The 23,077-nt window shown below is 41.8% G+C and overlaps 1 protein-coding gene across 7 annotated transcripts in view; it reads left to right on the top strand.

Moving 5' to 3' along the window:
* The window catches only part of LOC112643367 (zinc finger protein 420-like), a 642,213-nt gene that overhangs the window by 51,444 nt on the left and 567,692 nt on the right, over window positions 1-23,077 (top strand). The window contains exons 1-2 of one of the 7 annotated variants that reach the window (XM_049108102.1): window positions 10,006-10,339; window positions 12,396-12,593. The exons of 5 other annotated variants lie outside the window; for them this stretch is intronic. The gene's annotated coding sequence lies outside the window, so the exon portion shown is untranslated. Of the gene's footprint in view, window positions 1-10,005; window positions 10,340-12,395; window positions 12,594-23,077 lie in introns of those variants that run through there. One more of the 7 variants, XM_049108103.1, reaches the window with a different exon arrangement.

Genomic DNA, 23,077 nt, shown 5'->3' with positions numbered 1-23,077 from the left:
CCCCTCCCCCAGGCGAGGATTGGGGGGCCTCGTGGAAGCCGTGGCTGCGGAAGGGAGGCCAGGACTCCGTGGGGCCTGAACTCTCGATCCTGGATCGAGAGTTACAGGTAGAACCTCCGGATCCTGGAATTTTTTTAAAAGGTTACGAGCTGATAAAGACGAAGTGCCCCCTGCTTCATTTAGGCCGCGCTTTCAAAATTCAGTTAGACGCAATTCTCCCTGAAGTCAGATGTTCTGAGGGAATTTGTGAAAAAAGCTTTCCTTCTGCACCTTAGTGAACCCAGCTGCAGCGTGGAGATGATGGACAAGAGCAGGGTTTCTGAACCCTGAAGTGACTGGCAGTTTTGTATGTGTGTCTGTGTGGCACTTTTCTGCAAGAGGGTAGCAGTGGTACTTAGAAGCTAAAGATGGCCCCAGCCCAACAATGATAAAAACTGAGGAAAGAAGCAGGGCAAAGGCTCAGACAATAAATTTACAGAGTAAATCTGAAGTCAGATCTTGTCAGTTCCAGCATTAAACTCTCCACAGGTTTCCCACTGCCATCATAAAAAAATCCATGCTCTTGGATATGTCACCAAAAAGCATAGGCAGCTTGGGATGAAATAGATAAATGGGCTTAATCGAAATTAAACATTTTGTACATCAGAAATTTATTGATGGGGAAAAGCAATTCTCCACAGAATGGGAGAAGATATTTGCCAATCACATATTTTATAAGGAACTAATATCCAGAATATATGAAGACCTACAATTCAGGAATTACTAAAACATACAACTCAATTTTAAAAACGGGCAAAAGGGGGATCCCTGGGTGGCTCAGCGGTTTAGCGCCGCCTGCCTTTGGCCCAGGGCATGATCCTGGAGTCCCAGTATCCAGTCACACATCCGGCTACCGGCATGGGGCCTGCTTCTCCCTCCTCCTGTGTCTCTCCCTCTCTCTCTCTCTCTCTGTGTCTCTCATGAATAAATAAATAAATAAATCTTTTAAAAAATATAATAAAAATGGGAACATCCCATCTTTAAAAAACTAAAAATAAAAAAATAAAAACGGGCAAAAGACTTGATTAGACAGTTCTTCAAAGACGAGGCATACAGTAAGCCAATGAAAAAATGCTCGATATCAGTTATCATTTTGGAAAGCAAATATAAACCACATTGAGGGATCCCTGGGTGGCGCAGCGGTTTGGCGCCTGCCTTTGGCCCAGGGTGCGATCTTGGAGACCCGGGATCGAATCCCACGTCGGGCTCCCGGTGCATGGAGCCTGCTTCTCCCTCTGCCTGTGTCTCTGTCTCTGTCTCTCTCTCTGTGTGTGACTATCATTCATAAATAAAAAAAAAAAAAAAAAAATAAACCACATTGAGATACCCTTGATACTCTTCACACTCTTAGCAATGTCTATTATCAAAACAAAACCAAAATAAGTGTTGGAGAAGATCTGAAGGAGTCGAATCCTTCGGGAATGTAATGGTGTAGCCCCTATGAAAAAGAGTGTAGTGATTTCCAAAACATTAAAGATAGAATTACCCATTGCCCATTGATCCACCAATTCCACTTCTTTTTTTTTTTTTTTTTTTTTTAAGATTTTATTTATTCATGAGAGACACAGAGAGAGAGGCAGAGACATAGGCAGAGGGAGAAGCAGGCTTCATGCACGGAGCCTGATGGGGAACTCTACCCCAGGACTCCAGGATCACGCCCTGTGCCTAAGGCAGGGGCTAAACCACTGAGCCACCCAGGGATCCCCCACCAATATCACTTCTGGGTATGTACCAATGAAATAGAAAGCAGGGACCCCAAGAGGTATTTTTACACTTGTGTTCATTACAGCATTCATAATAGCCAAAATGATAAATACAACCCAAATGTGCATCAGTGGATGAATGGGTAAATGAAGGTGGTGTATACATCCAACAGAGAGCATTGCTCAGCCTTAAAAATTTAGGAAGGTAATTCTGAAATAGTCTACAACATGGATAAACTTTGGAAATATGCTAATTGCATAAAAAGCCAGATACAGAAGGCCAAATGTGTTTATCCACTTATATAAATTACCTTAAGTAGCCAAATTCATAGATATAGAAAAGTAGAGTGGTGGTTGCCAGTGGCTGGGGACAAGGAGGTATGGGCAGTTATTGTTCGATGGCTATAGAGTTTTGGGAAGATAAAATTTCCAGGGATAGGGGCGCCTGGGTGGCTCAATCAGTTAAGCGTCAGCCTTTAACTCAGGTCTTGATGCCAGGGTCCTGGGATCAAGCCCCACACGGGGCTCTCTGCTCAGCAGGGAGTCTGCTTCTCCTTTTCTTTCTGCTCCCCTTACCCACCACCTTGTCCTTGTGTGTGCACGTGCTCACTCTCTCTATCAAATAAAATCTTTTAAAAAATAAAAAAGTTCCTGAGATAGAGGTGGTGATGGTTGCATAAGAGTGTGAATGTCCTTAATACCACTGAACTATATAGTAAGTAAAATGTGTTAAAATGGTAAATTTTAAGAAATGTATATTTTACCCCTTTACCTCCCACTTCCCCATCCCTGCATATCCAGGCTCTTTACTGAGGCTGCTGAGCTCTGTGTCATCAGGACTCCTGCCAGCCTCATATTGAGAGCTTACCCTCTTAGAGCTACCTGTGCCTTAGTCACATTTGCCTTTCCTCTGTTACCAAACACCAAAACCTTTTCTGTCTCAGGTCTTTGTCCTTGTACTGGGCTGAACTTTTTGTTCCTTGGGCATCATGACTGGCTCTTTACCCTTCAGTCTACATGGACATGAGTGCCTTGGTCTTGAGTGGGTGGATCCAAGAGTTGCACTGCAGCTTCCACTCCACAAGTGACTTCTGTAGGGTCTCTTGAGGGCAAGACTCATTATCCAACTGATAGTGGAATTATAGGAAAAATAGAGAAGATTTGGGGGTTACTTTTGGTATTTTAGGGGAACTGTCACTAGGTTGGAAGCCAAGGTTTTACATGCATTTGGGGGTATGTAAATGATAATTTGGGGTGCTTCCATAGAAGGTGCTAGATCTTGTTGGAATATGTATGTCATTAGAGACATTATTTTATTTGGTAGATTATGGAAGTGCCAGCATTTGGAATGAGGTCATTGTAAATGAAAATATGGCATCAGGGGTTAGTGGGTCCTTGGACATCTTTATGTGTATTATTCCATCATAAATACTGGAGTTGTTGGGGTCTGGAATGTGCTGTGGGACTCCATAGCTGAATAGAGGGATCCTGATGGAGTGTTCAGGGAATACATTGGAGATCATGGGAGGTTTGTAAGAGTGTCTGAGTCCAGGAGGGAAAAAGGTGCCCAGGAGGCAGGTGGCAGGTAGGGCTTTCCGAAGGTGTATCACTGGGCACAGCTGGGGAGAGGCTGTGAATATAAAGGCATATTATCCCAGGAATCAGAGCATAGACACCACTACAGTGATCTGCCGCTCAAAGGCTTATCCTTGGGATTGTGCTTGAGGAAAAGATGCAGCTACTACTTCTTTTCTGCCAAGCCAGTGCTGGCTTCTCCATATTGGCCTCTCCCTGCCCTTCCCAACATGTGTGCACACGTGTACACAGACATGCAGAATCACAAGGTAGCTGGAGAGCAGAGGGACAGATGTTTTAAACTAAATATGGGGCAGGTTTCTCCAAGAAGGAAGAGGTCACTGCATCCTGGGAAGCATTTGGAAAGGATGGCAAACACTAAGGGTGGGGTGTTGGAGAAATACAGTAAAGACAATATTTCTGGCTACCCAGAGAAACCTCTCCACCAAAGTTGAAGACAAAACAGTTTTATTATTGAGTGAGTATTAAGCCAGAATATGATGCACATCACAGGGAATTGCCAACAAGATTTCAAAGGCAGAAAGAAATCTGTTTGTTTGTTTCCTTCCTTCCTTCCTTCCTTCCTTCCTTCCTTCCTTCCTTCCTTCCTTCCTTCCTTCTTTTCTTTCTTTTTTAAAGATTTTATTTATTTATTCATGAGAGAGAGGCAGAGACACAGGCAGAGGGAGAAGCAGGCTCCATGCAGGGAGCCCGACATAGGACTCGATCCTGGGTCTCCGGGATCACGCCTTGGGCTGACAGTGGCGCTAAACCACTGAGCCACCTGGGCTGCCCTGGATCAATGAGATCTTTTTTTTTTTTTTTTTTTTTAAGGTTTTATTTATTTCATCCTTTCTTTATTGCCAACCAGGTACATGTTATACCCATGTCTGCAAACTAAACAACTAGTCTCAAGAGGATTGATGGCATAGTTCATCCTGTATCATTGTGGTAATTGTGTGGTGATTTTGTGTTAGCAAATGGTCTTGATTCAAGGTAAAAGTAAAAATTCTCTTGGCTCTGTGACAGCGTTTTTATACCTTGGCACCAGATACCTGATTGAATTTGTCTTTTTACTTGTAATGGCAGATGGGCACAGACTTCCTTGATATTTATGTTTCAAAGATAATAGCTCCTGGATCCTAAGAAAAACATTCTTGGGCTGTAAAAGTGGCCAGAGGCTTATGGAGGAGAGAAAGAATTTATAATTGAAAATGTTCTTGTTTTTAGTAAATGCTCTATGAAAACAGGGGAAGAAAGCCTCTTAACTATTTTTTTTTTTGTCAGAATTTTATCATTATAATTATTTATTTGCCCTTACATGAGTTAAAGCTCCAGGATTGGAATGGAGGCACGGGAACTGGAGAAAGAAGTTCTCCTCCCTGGGTGATTCGGTGCTCTGAAGTTTATAAAGACTGGCTGATGAAATGCCATTCTATTTAGAAAAAACGTTATTTTCCCCAAAGGCACACGCTCGCCCTATCTACACGATTTCCCCTTCATCCTTCATCTTTTCTGGAATGGCAAAGTGGGTGCTTCCACAGGTGGGTGACCTAAGGGGAAAAGTTGGTCAGTCGGCGCCACTACTGTATCCCTCCTGCCAGTCTTTCAGCTTCTCCTGTACTGTGCTATTCACAGACACTTCCTACTCTACTCTCAGTTTGTACAGTCTTAGACCAAATAATTCAGGATCTGGGGCCATGAATATTTCAGCCAAAATGTCATTGCAAAGTCAGAAATCTTAGATACCAAAAAGAAAGAAAGAAAGAAAGAAAGAAAGAAAGAAATCTTAGATACCAGGATTGTCTCTCCATCAGTGAGTCTCAGCAGCCCAGAGACCTCTCCTCCCAGCCTTCAGGTGCCTTTACTGCTGAAGTGGGTGTGCTCAGCCCAAGGTAGCTATGGCAACAGTTCAACTCCATGGGTTTTTTACATGTGCCCTTCTTACCTGCTGGGAATGAGGAGAGTGGTCTCAGTGAAGGACCTGTGGCTCTGTCCTTCTCTGCTGTCCCTGGTCAGCTTCCCCTTCACTTGTGAGAAGACTGTGTTAAGGATAACCAGGACCTTTGCATACATCAGCCCAGAGCATGAAGGTTATGCTTGAAACCTTCAAACATTCATGCAGTACATGTGGGGTCTGGACTAAATGCAGGTTTTTTCCTCTTCTAGGGTTATAAATGGTAAACCCCAGTATCCTGAATATACTCTCCTCCTCATCTAGGTTATTTTAAAAGATGGTGACAGACAAATCTTTCACTTACTAACAGCCACACAATTTAAGTGCCCCCCAGACAAAGGACTGATGTAACCATTCCCTAGATTTCCTTGCTTTCGCCTCCACATCATCTCATCCAGCCCTGCCTACTTTGTTCTGTCTTCCATCACAGCTGGAGGAAAACATAAACCCAGGTTGACTGGCCTTTTTCTTTTTTCTTTTTTTTTTTTTTTTTTAAGATTTTATTTATTCATGAAAGAAAGAGAGAGGCAGAGACACAGGCAGAGGGAGAAGCAGGCTCCGGGCAGGGAGCCTGATGCGGAACTTGATCCCGGGACTCCAGGATCACGCCCTGGGCCAAAGGCAGGCACTAAACCGCTGAGCCACCCAGGGATCCAGGTTGACTGGTCTTAACTCAATTTCTGGACTACCTCGTCTGGAATTTCCGTATTTGCCTACCATACCTTTTCCTCTAGAGCCCCTGAGAAAGGCAGCTCCTTCTTTCCCATCTTCATTTTCAGTCCAAGACCATCTGTCTGAGCACCTGGGAATGATGGGAAAGAGATCTTCCTGACTGGGCCCTCTGCCTGCCTCAATGTCTAGATCTTCTTCACTATGAATAAGGAATGGACTATCCCTGCACCCAGCTGTTCCCCCACCCTGAGAGTGTGCACTACCTCCCACACCCTTCAGGTCCCAGGGTGAAATTTGCATCCTGACCACATGCGCTCCATTTTTACCTCTAGAGAATTATTTTTGTTATCATACACAGACTGTGGTATAGCCTAACCTTAACAAAGCCCTTTATTCACTACATTCTCTCATGTTTACAACAAAAAATTTCTTTTATGGATGTCTTCTCCTTTAATAAGAGCCTTTTTTTTTTTTTTGCTCACAGTCAGAGCAAAATATGCAAACATCGTCATTGTATTCTCTCCTCAGTGTTGCCTGCAGTGTATACTTGACCCTTATCCAATCAGGCTTTCCCATCTACTGTTCCACTCTCCTTGTCAGGGGCAGTGATGTCCTGTTCTCTAGAAATATTGGTTAATTCACTGTCCTCAACTGTCTGATGAGCAACATGTTGAATAGTGTGATTACTCCTTCTTCCTTAAAAGATCATTTTTTCATGGCTTTAGGACATCCCACTATTGACAAATCTGTCATCTGTATGCCTGTTTCAATTTTCTTCTCTCTACCTTGTTCACTTCTCAGTTTGCTCTGCTGATTTTTTTCTCAGCTCCTTGCTCTCTGATTGGAGGAAAGCTAGTTTTGGGCCTCTTCTCCATCTATACCTGTTGACTTTCCATGGTACCACATCTCAGGGCTTTGAACACCCTGAGGTCTCCTAGGTCCACACTCCATTTCAGACCTCCACCCTGAATGCCAGATTGTGTTTTCCAGGTGTCTCCTTGTCGCCTGTGCTCGCACATCTAACAGGCATCTCCACCTTACAGTGTCCAAACATGACCTCCTGAACTCCCACAATTTTGTTCCTTGCAGTCCTCCACCTCCCAGTTAAGAGCAATGCCATCTTCCTGGGGTGATATCTTGGCATATTTTCGAAGTACACAGCATGTTTTCAAAATATTACAGCAAAATACATTGTGTGTGTGTTTTCACTTAAGATAGGTAAAAAAAAAATTAGATACTAACTTAAGATGGGTGAGAGACTACATGGCTTCCAAAATTCACTTGGGAAAGGGGAGAACAGTTTCTGAAGACCATGGCCACCCATTCCTGATCTACTTCTGTGACCTGATCCCCTGCTTGTCTCCTCCCTTACTGGGATTAAGGCCCAAGTTGTTTTTGCTGTTGCTGGGACCAGGGTCAGCACTGCCTCAGGGCTTTTCCAAGGGTGGTCCCTCTGCCTAGAATTCTCTGACTCTTCAAATGCATGTGGTGAACTTCCTTCCCCAGGTCTTTGTTGTAATATCACCTCCTAATGGGGACAGGTTTCTGTTTCATCCTTGAACTTGTTTCAGGTATTCTCCATTAGGAAACTCTCTGTCAACAGACTTTTACTGTTGTATGCGTTACTTTAACAATGGTGCTGTGGGTTCCATCCTAAATAAAGCCTGACCCTTTGGTTCTGGTGCAAGCTCTGCCATTTATTACCTGTTCGACCAGAGGCACATCCTTAGAGTGTGTGTGACAGAGTTGGGTCAAATGTAAGATGGGAACAAATACTAATTTAATTGGATGCTATGTCTTTATACAAGTTAGCACTTGTAAAGCTTTAGAGTAACGCTTACCATATGGGGAGTGTTCAAAACTTCTGATCTGTTCTGATATCATCAGTTTCCCATTTTTCCAATTTTCACCTTTCGTTGATGCTACTGTGCACTTCGTCATCCTGAAGACACTATTCATGCTCTAGCTCATGTAGACGTTAGCTGTCATTTAATGTGTACAACATACTATGTAGAACTCATATATAGTTTATCACTGGTCAACATCTTTTCATTGTGTATATTTTTTTCCTTTCCTTCAAATAATAATCTCATCTCTATATTTGAATGTATTGTGGAGATAATATAAATCTTCTATTCTTCCTGGGCCCACTATTGTCTCTTAGAGGCCCATTTAGTAATTTGGTGACTAGAAAATCATTCTCTTGACCGGTGATACTAACTTCCAATGCTAGTGTGATGTCGGTTTGTTGACCTATCTTCCATGAATATATCAGTGGAAGGTTAACAAACATCCTTAAATCTCAGGCATCTTTAATTTTTCTTTGTCCTAATGTAGAAGATCATGTTGTTTTTTCTTCTGTACCATTATTTTTTTCTGATGTATTTTAATTTCACGAAATTCTACTTGTATTCTCTTAAAAGTAGAAAAATACATTTTCTTAGATATTCTTTGCTTGTCAGTACATTATTTACAAAAGTATATTCATCTTCTGAGTATCAACTTCCTTTTCTCTTATTTCACGTTTTGTTTCTTGGCTTTTTAAAAAATCTTTTTGCTTACTCATATATTGCATTGAGGTTCCAAGCTTTGCATTCTTTCTGTGAGTTTTATAACTCTGGAAGAGCATCATTTGAGGTGATAATTGTAAATGAAAATATCCTCATGGTATACCAGAGAAAGTCCTTGTGTCTAGAATCTGGAATAGCACTAATATTTCTTCCAGAGACTCATGTGGTGACCTCAGGCAAACTGCTTAACTTCTGTTGTTCTCCTTCCCTTTTTTTGGGATTACTTCTGACCAATATTGTTTACTATTGAACTGTTTATGGTACTCAAAGCCCAAACTGACTAGTTCATCTGTCAGGGCTGAAAATAGCCCATCTCTACAAGGTTGCCATGGCATTCCACTCTGGTTTTGTACTTAAAACACTACCTAAAGTGACCATGAAAAGTACCTTTCTTTTCCATTCAGTCATCATATTATACCCTCTACTTCACTTCTCCATTTCATTAGGTATATATAGAGTTCATTATTTCCCTTTTGTTTTAATCATTTTATTAAATTTAGGAATATTGACATATATTAGTTTCTGGTGTACAAAATAATGATTCAGTATTTGTATAAATTGTGAAACAATCACCACAGTAAATCTAGTTAACATCCGTTAACAAACATTGTTACAAGAATTTTTTTTCTTGGGACTCCTGGGTGGCTCAGCGGTTGAGCGTCTGCCTTTGGCTCAGGACGTGATCCCGCAGTCCCTGGGATCAAGTCCCATATCGGGCTCCCTGCATGGAGCCTGCTCTCCGATCTGCCTATATCTCTGCCTATCTCTTGGGGTCTCTCATGAATAAATAAATAAAATCTTAAAAAAAGAAAAAAAGAATTCTTTTTCTTGGATGAGAACTTTTAAGATCTATTTTCAGCAATTTTCACGTATGCAGTATTGTATGTATATAATTTATCTTGCACAATATTGTAAAATCTCAATAGTTTAGCAGATGGAAATTCTCTGATGGAAAAGTCTAACAAATCCAAATATGGGATGTATGACTTGAAATGCTCTTTTGTAGATGTATCTGAGCACTCATTTCTAACTGACCCTTCGATCTCTTTCCTTCTCTCATTTTTGTGAAATAAGTACTTTCCTGCTGGCCTCTTGGTGAAATGTGCTTTCATTTCAGCAACTGTTTATATTAGGGATGTGGCCATAGATTTATCTGAGGAGGAGTGGGAGTGCTTGGACTTTGCTCAGAGGGTCTTGTACAGGGATGTGATATTGGAGAGGTAGAGGAACCTGGTCTCCCTGGGTGAAGATTAGTTTCCCTACAGAGGTTGGGAACTGCCTGAGTTATCTTTGTGTTTCTGTTGAGAGTTTCTTGGGAGCCCCTGCCCTGCTTGATTGAGATTAAAGTCCTGTTGATTCAGAAATAAAATGCTGCATCATCTGAATTTCAACCACATCTGAATTTCAACCCCCACCCTTTTATCAGATGATATGCTCACTACTTGCAGGTTAGTGGTGGTGCTAGAGGTTGAGGAGGAACAAGACCTCATGTCAAAACTTTAAAATATCAGATTGCCTGGTTTTACTCCTGTAATTTTGATTCAGTAGCTCTGGGAAGAGAGCTGGATATCTGTATGTGTCAAACATTTTTAAGCATTTGGAAGAAAAGTGTCAGTGAACAAATTTGTGAAGTGCTATTCTAGACCCATCTGTAATGAATGTCCTTGGTCTCAGCTGACAAAGGGCTGGGAATACCCAAGGACATCATCTACCGGTTTCCATGTCAACAGGAATCTCTTTCTGAGCTGAATATGAACTCCATTGTGGAGCACGGGAGAGCTCTGGAACCTCAAGAGTGGGGTGAAACTAGCAGCAAAACCCAGGTGCGTGGGAAGGCGTCAAAGATGTGAACACCAGTAAGGGTCAGGTGGCAGAGAGGAAGTGACTTCCTGAAATGCCATTTGGGATATTCTCCCCAGATGGGATAGGTGGTTGGAAAAGAAGAGTTGATTTTTCATGGACTCTCAAAGGAACCCGTTCTATCCCTCCCTTACTCTCTTCTTTGTATGTATGTTTCCTGCACTCCTCAGTGGTACTGCAGCTCTTGTCCACAACAAGGGCAAAGTCTTCATCCTGACCAGATATGCTGGTCTCTGCCCCCTGGGGCCCTTTACTGGTTCAGCCTTGGGGAGCACATGGAGTGCTCTTTGTGAGGGCCATTCTTCCTCCTTTGGCCTCTCCTTCTCTGGTCAGTCACATATATCTGATCTGATGCCACCCCTCACCCTGACTGTGGGCCTTCTCCAGCTTGCATTCAGTTTCATGTGCTGAGTGACCTATCATGATAGAAACGTTGGCTGCTCTTTTGCGTCTAGGGCTCGAGGCAGGTGCATGGCTTTCTCAAGCCCTCTGCCTGTGCTGTGCCTCCACTATATCCTCATGTCCACTTTCACCCCTCAGCGGCATGTGTACTAGGAATAGAGTCGTTCTTCTGAGATTGCTACTCAGCAGTGCTGTATAGACAATGGGTGGGGAAAACCTTTGTTTGATTCCCAGTCCTTCAAGGGGAGTATATCTCAGGCTTCAGGCCCTCAGCCTGAAGACTACAGGCAGACCCCAGGTCCTGTTTGAATATCCCACAGAGTTGAACCCCTTTATTTTAGTTTACTGTTTTTTCTTTGTCTCCCTTTTGCAGTTCCTCTTTAGTCTGTGAGTGTGGGAAAGTCTTGGCTCTTCTGATTTCCTGGTTTCATAAGTTTGGATGGTTTGGCCTCTGAAATTTTCTTGGTTCTGAACTACAGTTCCTCAGTGTCTGAAAATTTACTCTCATATTTTCTGCTGTGATAACCCAGCCTTTAGGTGCTGGACAGCTTGTGGTGAAGTGTCTCCCATGAGGAGTTTTACTGGATCAAAGAGCATTCTGGATGGAGAATACTTCTATTTAGATGTCACAGCATCATCCTGCTAAGTAGAGACATGGTCCCTGAAGTACCTGAGTAGAGCGGTCAGCATATTCCAGATGTTGCTACTGATTATAGTCTGAGAGCCTGGCTTATGGCTCCAGTTCTGGTTTTTGGAGTGTCACAGAAGTGTCTCTCAAAGGCATTGTGGCAATGTTGATGGAGTACATTAAGCATTATTCTCCTTGATTTGGTGTGAACAAGTACAGGAATTTATTCTAGGTAGAAAATTCCCTGCCTTCATAACCCCATCTATGCTGACCAACTATTATTCATGCAACAGTGTTCATTCTGTGTGTGTGTTGCTGCTCTTTCTTCAACAAATAAGATGTTGATTTACTATGTTGAGGAATTATGAGTTCATGTTGTGTACCTTTTTTTTTTTTTAATTTTTTATTTATTTATGATAGTCACAGAGAGAGAGAGAGAGGCAGAGACACAGGCAGAGGGAGAAGCAGGCTCCATGCACCGGGAGCCCGATGTGGGATTCGATCCCGGGTCTCCAGGATCGCGCCCTGGGCCAAAGGCAGGCACCAAACCGCTGCGCCACCCAGGGATCCCATGTTGTGTACCTTATTGAACTCTACCCCATTTCTGTAGTTGAAAATGCTATTACTTTGATCTGCAGGTTTCCATGTATTACAAATGAACCTATTATGTATTTAATCATTGATTATGTACTTTTGATGATATTCATCAGAGTTCTTTGTTTTATACCTGTAATTTGTGGTACTGTTTGATCAGGGAATGAATGTTGTTTCATATATTTCACAAGACTTCCTTCTTGAGTGTTAAGGGTTATAGCAGAGCAGGTGTTTTCCCAAAACCTATATAATCTCTAGAATTTTGGGAAAATATAATCATATTTATCCTTCCTTCATCTGTTTTGCTTGAGTTAATACCTGCTTATTAACAAATACCTTTCCCATTTGGATGAAATTGGATTTTTAAAATTGGGAATATTGGATATTGCAAACAGGTACGACCTGGCTGTGGCAAAACCAAAGGCAAGTCTGGGTAACAAAAAGAGGAAAAAGGAGTCGAGAAGGCTGTTGTAAAAGTTATTTGGAGTAAACTGGAAGTTGGAAGTATGGTGGTTTTTCATTTTCTGAGCTGTTGCATGTGAAGCATAAAGGAAGTATCTCTTTCTCTGGCTGGAGTAGTATCCATATACAAGGTAAGATCTATGTAAGGTCAAGTTTTCCTCTTCCTGTTGGGTCTACAGTTGACTAGGAATAGTAGAGCATGAGAGCTCTACTTGTGGAAACCTTCAGAGTTCATTTTAGTGAGATTTCCTGTTACTACTGTCCATGTTACCATTTGACCGACATCTCAACATTTTCCCTATCCTTAACTCCTGGCAACAAACACTCTTTTTATTTTTATGACTTTAACTTTTTTAATATATTTCACATATAAATATATGTAGAGAGATATATATGTATATATATTCATTTATTTATGTGTGTATATATGTTTCATACAGTGTGTGTATATATATATGTGTGTATTCTGCATATGGCTTATTTCATGTAATAAAATGTCCTTCAAGTTTTAGGGGCCGAGTGCAGGCTCTCCCAAATTGGGCTATTTTTGCATGAAGATTATTTTGAGCTAAAAAGCAATCAAAACCCAGCAGATTCAAGAGAGCCTTTATTTTTTTTTTCTTTTTAAAGATTTTTAAAATTTATTTATTCATGAGACACACACAGAGAGAGGCAGAGACACAGGCAGAGGGAGAAACAGGCTCCATGCAGGAAGCCTGATGTGGGACTCGATTCCAGGACTCCAGGATCATGCCCTGAGCCAAAGACACACTCAACCGCTGAGCCACCCAGGTGTCCTAAGAAGAGCCTTTAAATAAATAATAAATAGCAAAACTGCCCCAGGAAGAGTTGTCACCATAGATAATTACATTAGGGTATAATCTAGGTATTGTGGACAGGGAAGAACCCAAGCCCTGTTTGATCAAAGTCCTCTATGTCCCGTTGTTCTGAGTGGCTGGCAAACATTTATTTACCAAACGTGAATCCTTTTTTTTTTTTTTTTTTTTTAAGGTTTTATTTATTTATTCATGAGAGAGACAGACAGAGAGAGGCAGAGACACAGGCAGAGGGAGAAGCAGGCTCCATGCAGGGAGCCTGACATGGGACTCGATCCCAGGTCTCCAGGATCACACTCTGGGCGGAAGGTGGCACTAAACCGCTGAGCCACCCGGGCTGCCCACGTGTATTCTTTTTCATCTTCCCGTGAATTGCATTTCTTCCTTTGAAGTCCCAGACCTTTACCTTTTTCTTTTTAGTTCCGAATGACATATTTGCATCATTTTGCCTGTCATTGGAATTTTCATGTCCGTGAAAATTTCCCATACATATGTCCTTCTTTTTATTTTCTCCTGTTAATCTGTCTATGTCAATTTGATTCTTAGACAAGCTAGAAGAACCTTGAAAGGGACAGGGATTTTTGTTGCCAAATAAAGTTCATCCTGCTGCTGCAAATGGAAGAATTTCCTTAGATAGGTTGATATCTTCAAAAAAACTTTCTATCTGTATTTCTTTCTATCTGTATGTAACATTTTAAAAAATGCATTTGAGTGGAAGCAGAATAATTGACTCCAAAATACATTATTGTGCATATGGATTGGTTTGACCAGAAGGCAGTTAGGACATAGCAGGATCAGAAAAAATTTCCCTCTTTATCTATCTATCTATCTATCTATCTATCTATCTATCTATCTATCTATTATTTAGTTAGTTAGTTAGTTAGTTAAAGATTTTATTTATTTATTCATGAGAGACACACACAGAGAGAGGCAGAGACACAGGCAGAGGGAGAAGCAGCCTCTACGCAGGGAGCCCGACCTGGGACTCGATCCCAGGTCTCCAGGATCAGGCCCTGGACCGAAGGCGGCACTAAACCGCCGAGCCACCCGGGCTGCCCTCCCTTAATTATTTAAAAGAAATTAGATGGGGAACTGTAAAGGTTAAGATGAAGTCACTCATGTGAAGTAACCAGTCATGTCAATTAGTGATGTAAGTAGTGGAGGACATTGTAGCTAAGACCTGATATCATTCATACCAATACAGATTGGCAGTACTTGGGACTGATAGTCCTGGCAATATTGAGCGCTGTTAACCACTGGAATGAGAAGAGGCCTGCAAAGATCCAAGACTGATGAAATCCTTCAGTAAGGAAGGAAGTTATGTAGCAAACTGCAAACAGTTTTGAAGCAAACCCTTCCATGTCTGATTGCATTTGAGAGGCAACCTCCACCAAAGGTTCTGCCTGATTGATCTCCGAATGCAATAGAGATCTTCCACTGCTAGAAGACCATAAGCACTATGTGCCAAGGGCTGACCCAAAACGGACCTGAGTCCCCATCTCATATGCATGCTCAAGAGACTGACTTCACCTTTGGTTTGTTAACTTCTTACCCCTTATTGTATCATGTTTCTTGTGTGAAGTGTATAAAGCCAAGTTCAGTGCTTAGTGAAATGTTACTGAGTTTGGAATTCTCAACCTGCTTTACAATTACGTTAATCTTGCTTGCTAGTTGAATAAAACGGATGTAGAAAGACACAATTCATGTATGTGTCTTTATAGTGTTCTTGAAACAGGAATCTGTATAGGAACAAGAGCTGATACCAGAGATAACTTTTTTCTTTTTTTTTTAATTTTTTATTTATTTATGATAGTCATAGAGAGAGAGAGAGGGGCAGAGACACAGGCAGAGGGAGAAGCAGGCTCCATGCACCGGGAGCCCAACGTGGGATTCGATCCCGGGTCTCCAGGATCGCGCCCTGGGCCAAAGGCAGGCGCCAAACCGCTGCGCCACCCAGGGATCCCCAGAGATAACTTTTTTAAAAAAGATTTTTTATTTCTTCATGAGAGACACACAGAGAGTGCCAGAGACATAGGCAGAGAGAAGGCAGAGACCCCCCTGTGGGGAGCTTGATGTGGGACTTGATCCCAGGACCCCTGGATCACAACCTGAGCCAAAGGCAGTTGCTCAACCACGGAGCCACTTAGGTGCCCCCTAGATAACTTATATATCAGAAAGAGTTACCTGCCTAGCATGACAAAATTAGTTTACCACGGGCTCTTGTCATTTTCCTCTTTACAGACTTCTCCCTTTTTTTTTTTTTTTTTTAATTTTTATTTATTTATGATAGTCACACAGAGAGAGAGAGAGAGAGAGAGGCAGAGACACAGGCAGAGGGAGAAGCAGGCTCCATGCACCGGGAGCCCAATGTGGGATTCGATCCCGGGTCTCCAGGATCGCGCCCTGGGCCAAAGGCAGGCGCCTAACCGCTGCGCCACCCAGGGATCCCGACTTCTCCCTTTTTGAAGTTCTAAATCCCTACCCCTTTATCTGGAGGTCAGAATGGTATATAAATGTAAGTTGCATGTCTTTGAGCCTAATGTGTTTGGGGTTCCTTTAAGACATTTAATTTGGGGATCCCTGGGTGGCGCAGCGGTTTAGCGCCTGCCTTTGGACCAGGGCGTGATCCTGGAGACCCAGGATCGAATCCCACGTCAGGCTCCCGGCATGGAGCCTGCTTCTCCCTCTGCCTATGTCTCTGCCTCTCTCTCTCTCTCTGTGTGTGACTATCATAAATAAAAAAAAAAAAAAAAAAAATAAGACATTTAATTTGTTTTTCTCCTGTCAATCTTTTTTAGCCAAGAACCCAGAAGGGCAGTGGGAAAATTATTTTTCCTCCCTGCACTAAATTATTACCAAAAAATGAAAGAAAGAAAACAATGAGAATTTCCTCTGAAGTACCACTCCATGCTTGCTTTCTGTATTCCTCCCATCTACCTTTGTTTAGATCCTATTTTATACAATCAGTGTTAGAGAAAAAGAAGGAACAGAAAGGCTGAGCCCAGCATCTATATCCTCAGGGAAATATGAGACACCTAGTACCAACTCCTACTAAAGTATTAGGATGATTAATTCACATACATGTGCCTGAGGTTTCCAGCATATTGCATGATACCCTATGTGCCTGCACAGAGTAAATGCTCAATAAACACTGCATTAATGATGGATCTATATTATTTTCCAAATATAGACTTACTTAGACATTACTGTCTTCTCTATTCTTCTGTTAGCGCCAAAGGGCCAACAAAGAATGTGATGTTTCAAGACTGTGATTAGTAGTCTTCAATGGGAACCAAGAGAATTTGTATTGCTATGAGTTTGAGAAGATCAGATGTGCTGTGTCTGTTTTCTCTAGTTTAGTGCTTTGATTAAGGGTCTATGTGAAAGAAGACTTAAACTACCTCAGGCTATACCTCCTAATTACTTTTTCTTTCAAGCTTATCTTTTAACTCAGGGAAAAGACCAGGTAGGCGAAACATTTCCTGATAGGAATCAAAACTACCCCTTAAGTAATAGAATCCTCTTGATTCATCCCAAGACAATGATCAACCTCATCTTTAGTGTTCAGCTGCATGTACCCATTGACTTTGGTCCTACATTTTTCTTATATAAACCTATTAGTATTTTCAGCATTCTGGAGGTGGCCTTTAGCATGCTATTTTGTTTTCCTAGTGTTGGCCTCACTGAAGTGAATTCCTTTCTTGTTTCACCACCACTAGTCTCTCTGCCTTTGGATTTTGTTAATGGTGAGTGGCCAAACCTACTGTGCTTGAGACCTCTGGAGCCAGATGCTCTTGCACCTTAAGCTTTGGTTACAATTTTTGTTGAACCAGCCATGGGCTGTGCTTTTGATTTGTCCAGCTCCCTTGAGATTGTCCAGATGGAGCAGTTGGCCAGAACAGCATGCCAAAACTCACTCATTTCTTTCCTGAGCTAATAATGGATCAGAGCTAGCTACTTGAGGCTAGTTGACCCTGGGTTGAGGGAGTGAGAACAGACCCTTGCAGCTGCTGAAACTTGTTTTGTTTCAAGTTTCAGTTAGGTGCTCCGAACTGCCATTGACTCCTTAACCACATTTGGTGAAACAGAAAATGGAATTATAAGTAGTGGGTCCTAAAGTTTTGGCTCCTGGTAAGTTCCCTCAATAAGTATACATAGAACTCTGCCCTTCTTTGGCTCCCTGCTGTTGTGTGGTTTTGAATCACTTGTTTTGGATTTTAGTGAACCATTTGTTTCAGGTTTTTGTAATGCATTTGTTCAAGCTTACATAGCTTGGGTTGTGGCAGGGACCATAGTAATTTGTAAGATACCATTGGAAAAAGGAACAGATGTGGCATAAATGGGAATGTAGAGTATACATTTGGGAAGATCTCTGTTGGAAATTGTGTGTGTGTGTGTGTGTGTGTGTGTGTGTGTGTGTGAATGAAAATGGGGAATGGTAACTGTCCTCTCTCAAACCTCCTAGGGAGAATACTGGCTGATTGGTGGGGTTTGGGGGAGGCTTTTGTGGGGGGGTTCTTCGTATTTTTGTCTTTTAGTTATTAAACCAAGACCAAGAAAAAGTGATTTTTTTTTTTTTTTTTTTGTCGTAACTCCACCTTATCATGTATATGTTATGCTTAGAAGAAAGATGGCCACTTAGTGGATCTCTTGGATTTCTTCCTCCTAATATGGTGCCTCCAAGTACAGGGTTTTATTTTGGCTCTTTTAGCTTTCTAAGAAGCTGTTTGGTTCAGTTGGTGAATCTCCCAGCTCTTGGGGAAGAAGGAGTGCTATAAGATACTCTCCTTGCTTCATTTAGTTTAGTTTTCTTTCTTCTGTGTTCTTTTTGAACTTTTGCCTAGTTAGAGGGGGAATGTTCTTTCTCTTTCCATAGTAAGTCCATTTGGACATATTTTTGAATGAATGGTGCAGAAAGCCAAAAAGGAACCTGAGAAAAAGCCTGTTTTGCAAGAGGGAGAAACAGTAGACAGACATAAGGGAATGTTAGCCCAAAATTAAACACAGTCTTTGATTCTGCCTCCCCGTCCTTCTGGTGCTGCTCATATTGTTGGCCTTTATACCATCCCCAGCACCTCCAACAACCTTGGCTTCTGTACCTCCTCCCCTTACTATTCTACCCTCACAGAAACCTCCTTTTGAGGTTCAAATGGAAGCACTTCTCAGATCAACATGAATAGACCCAGAGGCGCTCCTGGACTTACACCTCCCACTTCAGATTTCCTCACAAGAGCCCCAAGGTAAAACTGACAATAGGGAACAAATTAATTGACTTTTTTAGTAGTCATAGATTTAACATATTTGGTATTGAAGCTTATTCAAGTTTGTTGGTTTAATTAAAATAGCTGTTTCATTATAGTTATCAGCATTAAATATAAAAATTATGTTGTGGGTGCCTGGGTGGCTCACTTAGTTAAGCCTCTGACTTTGGCTCAGGTCCTGATCCTGCATGTACCCATTGGGATCCTGGGATGGAGTCCTGCATTGGGCTCCTCGTGGGGACCCTGCTTCTCCTCTCACTCGTCTCCTCCTGCCTGCTTATGCTCTGTCTCCCTTTCTCTCAAATAAATAGTCTTAAAAAAATTCTATTATACCTAAAATTATTAGTTATATTAGTCTTATCTCTGTTACTATCCATGTCATGGAAATAATGGTTCATTTTGTCTGTCTTATGATGTTTTCATGGGTAATTGTTAATTTTTTTTTCTGACTCCTTCATATGATGAAGCAAAGGAGAGGGCAGCCTTTTGTGCATTTCAGTATTCTTCTGCCTCTGGCCGTGCTGAAGCTTTTAAAAGCTTACAGGTGTGATTTCTGTACATAATATCTGGAGAGCAGAAGGGAGAGGAAGAAATGGCTGCTTCTCAGGTAAATCTTGTCTTGATTTAGCTCAGGGGCTTTGTCCTCATTTCTTTTCTTTTCTTTTTTTTTTTTTTTTTTTTTAAGATTTTGTTTATTCATGAGAGACACACAGAGAGAGAAGCAGAGACATAGGCAGAGAGAGAAGCAGGTTCCATGCAAGGAGCCTGATGTGGGACTCCAGGACCATGCCCTGGGCCGAAGGCAGGTGCTAAACTGCTGAGCCATCCAGGGCTCCCCTGTCCTCATTTCTTACTGAAATGTCATATAGTTAGAACTTGCAAAAATTTACTTCTCTACCTCTTGAGGATCTTGTCTAGGAAATTTGTTTTTTATGATAGTAAGTGCTTTAGAGATTCCTCGTTGATATCCTGGGGCCATCTCTCCATTCTCTTGAACCAAGTTCTATACAGCCTGAGGAATTTCTACTATGAATTCATGACCTATAACTATTCAAAATATTTACCTCTGTGACAGATCAGCATGGGGATATATGGATACTCAAGATTCTCACTGAAGATGGGTTGGGTTTGGGATTCCAGTGAAGGAGGAGAATATATAATATTTAGGTTCTGTCTGGGTGTGGCCTGAGTCTATGTAAACTAGATTGAGGAAATGATGAAACCAACCAGGTGGCTACTGGGTCCCTAGAATAAATCAACATTCTGAAAAAGAAAGCTTTGCTGTCGAGATTGTTTTAAAGAAAGACCTACTGTTTAAAATACATTAAAGATTACAGGATATGAAAGCTGTCATTTGAAATATGCATAAAACTACTGTTTTCTTATGATTAGAATCCTATTATGAATTAATATTTTTTATTTGACAAACTGTTGAAGCAGTTATGAGTCCTTTTTTTTTTAAGATTTATTTATTTATGATAGACACAGAGAGAGAGAGAGAGAGAGAGGCAGAGACACAGGCAGAGGGAGGAGCAGGCTCCATGCCAGGAGCCCGATGCGGGACCCAATCCCAGGTCCCCAGGATCACGCCCTGGGCCAAAGGCAGGCACCAAACCGCTGAGCCACCCAGGGATCCCAGTTATGAGTCCTTGTATGTGCATCAGGCAGCTGATGTTAGTTTGTTTCATTACAGCTATTAATTTTGTTCACTTTGTTCAGGGTTTCTGTGCCAGGTTCCCCCTGTATAAAGTTAGTATTGTTCTTATTATCATTAATAAGGATCCGGAAGGGATTTACTGAAAGATGTGCATAAACCATCATATTTAATGTGGAAACTCCCATCTTCTAGTTTCTCTTTCTTGTGGTTTGCTTTGGAAAACAAAGGCCCTCACCCTTGATTACTGGAGATCCTGGCTTTTGTAGGTAAAGGTTCTCCTTTTTTTTTTTTAAAGATTTTATTCATTTATTCATGACAGACACAGAGAGAGAGAGGCAGAGACACAGACAGAGGGAGAAGCAGGCTCCATGCAGGGAACCTGACGTGGGACTCGATCCCGGGTCTCCAGGATCATATCCCGGCCTGAAGGTGGCACCAAACCTCTGGGCCATCGGAGCTACCCTGTAGGTAAAGGTTCTAAATTAGTCATTGATCCTCTAGTTTTCCATTTTATTCCCTGAAATGTCATGTATATCTCTTCTTTATTATTTTGTTTTTATTTCCAGCAAAGGGAAACCAGCATTGTATAATTTCTGTATGTTCAAGTATCTTAAATTCTATAGTGTAACTCAGTACAAATGATGAAATCATTCCAAGGAAATAACTAGGCATTTGTTGGTGTAAAGAAAGAAATGTTAAGGTGAAACATCATGAATCTTTCCCTTTTTTAGGGTTTCTCTGTCACTCTAGATTACTGAGAATTCATTAAATGGCATAGAATATTGTTGCCAATATCTGTTCCTCATTTTTGATTCAGCAGTTCTTGAAAGTGGAGTTAAGGAACTGAAAATTGAAAATTCTTCCTAAGTATTCTAAAGAGTGCATCAGGGACGCCTGGGTGGCTCAGCAGTTGAGTGCCTTTGGCTCAAGGCGTGATCCCAGAGTCCGGGGATCAAGTCCAACATCGGGCTCCCTGCACAGAGCCTGCTTCTCCCTCCGCCCATGTCTCTGCTTCTCTCAGTGTGTGTCTCATGAATAAATAAATCTCTAAAGAGTATATCAGGAAACAGTGTTTGAAGAAATAATTAAAAAAAAAAAGAAATAATTTTCTATAACTTTCTGTAATGTGCTTTCTACTGAGCATAGTGTTGGATTTGAAATTGAAGGTTTTCCAGCAAGAGTCCTCTTTCTTTTTTGTCTTATGAACCGGTTTTGTTGTCTCTAGGCTGAATCTGGTCACCTTGTTTGGAAAAAGAAAGTACATAAACAGAAAGGAGACAGTAGCCACATACCCGTTAGATGGTGAGAATAAATGAAGCAGATGACACAGGTGAGGGCCAAAAGTCAAAGGAGAAAACTGTACCTTAAAAATGTGGTTTGGGAAGCTCTGCTTGAATGGAATGATTCTGGAATGGAAGCCTAGGTTTAATTCTCAGGTGGTAACAGAGGAACATCTTCTATCTCACTCTTTACAAGCTCCTACATCCTCTAAGGATTTACCTTCTGTTCCAGTGTCTTCCATGGCATTCACAGTGAGAGTTGAAAGCCTCTCCATGGCCACTGAGGGTCTATATGATCTGATTGTTCTTCCATTGTTTCTGGGGGCATATGAAAATCTGTGTGTGTGTGTGTGTGTGTGTGTGTATGGAGTTTCTAAGTGATGGCCCCAATGTGATTTATTCCTCTCTTATTTTGAGGTGTATTTGTCTTCTGGAGACACAAATTCTGATACAACATCAGGAATATGGGTTAGATTAACCCCCCCTTATCAAATTTTATGCAGAGCAACCCTCTCCATGGAGGCTTCCCTATTGGCCAGACCCTGTACTCCATCCTCAGAAATGTACCTGGGAGCCTCACAGTATTTACTTTGGCCTCACAATGGAGTATCCCGGATCACATCATTAAGATTTAAATGATGCTAGGTCCCATCAAGTACCAAATGCCATTATCTTGTGTTGGAACACTGAAGACGGTAGTTGTGAAAACTACATAGGGGATTCCAATGGGAAGCCAAAAGTGAGAATGACTTTGCTAAACATTGCTTGTCAGAATTTCACGAACATAGGAATCTCTTGAGGTTCCCATTAAAAGCAGTCTGGATTCCCACACTCAGAGATTTTGATTCCCTAGATCTGAGATAGGCTCACTGATTTTTTTTGAAGATTTTATTTTATTTGTGAGAGACACACAGAAACATAGGCAGAGAGAGAAGCAGGCTCCATGCAGGGATCCTGATGCAGAACTCAATCCTGGGACTCCAGGATCATGCCCTGGGCCAAAGATAGGCGCTCAACGGCTGAGCCACCCAGGCATCCCTCATTAATTGGTATTTTTAACAGCCGTTGAGGTTCATTTTATTTCTAGTAGCCCTAAGCGAGAGAAAGCTGTCCTGCTATTATACCAGCATCCTATCTGAACACATACACTGCTTATTCCCAGTAAAGATCACTAACAGCTACTCTGCTCACTTGCTGCAGTTTGGGAAGTTTAAAGTTTTTTTTTTTTATGATAGTCACACAGAGAGAAAGAGAGAGGCAGAGACATAGGCAGAGGGAGAAGCAGCCTCCATGCACCGGGAGCCCGATGTGGGATTCGATCCTGGGTCTCCAGGATCGTGCCCTGGGCCAAAGGCAGATGCCAAACTGCTACGCCACCCAGGGATCCCAGTTTGGGAAGTTTAAATAGGCTGTTTGTGACTAGGCTGTTTTTAGGGGAAAAAAAATTGTACTCTATGGGTTTAGTGTTTACTGAGTATCTACTACATGCTCACAGGTATTTGAGGATGCATTGTGTCCAGGATGTTGTGCTGGATGTCATAAATACATTATCTGAGTTAATCTTTGAAATACCCTGGGAAT

This window comes from Canis lupus, chromosome 1 (assembly GCF_003254725.2).
Source record: "Canis lupus dingo isolate Sandy chromosome 1, ASM325472v2, whole genome shotgun sequence".
Taxonomy (NCBI): domain Eukaryota; kingdom Metazoa; phylum Chordata; class Mammalia; order Carnivora; family Canidae; genus Canis; species Canis lupus.
This window is presented reverse-complemented; position numbering and strand designations above follow the sequence as displayed.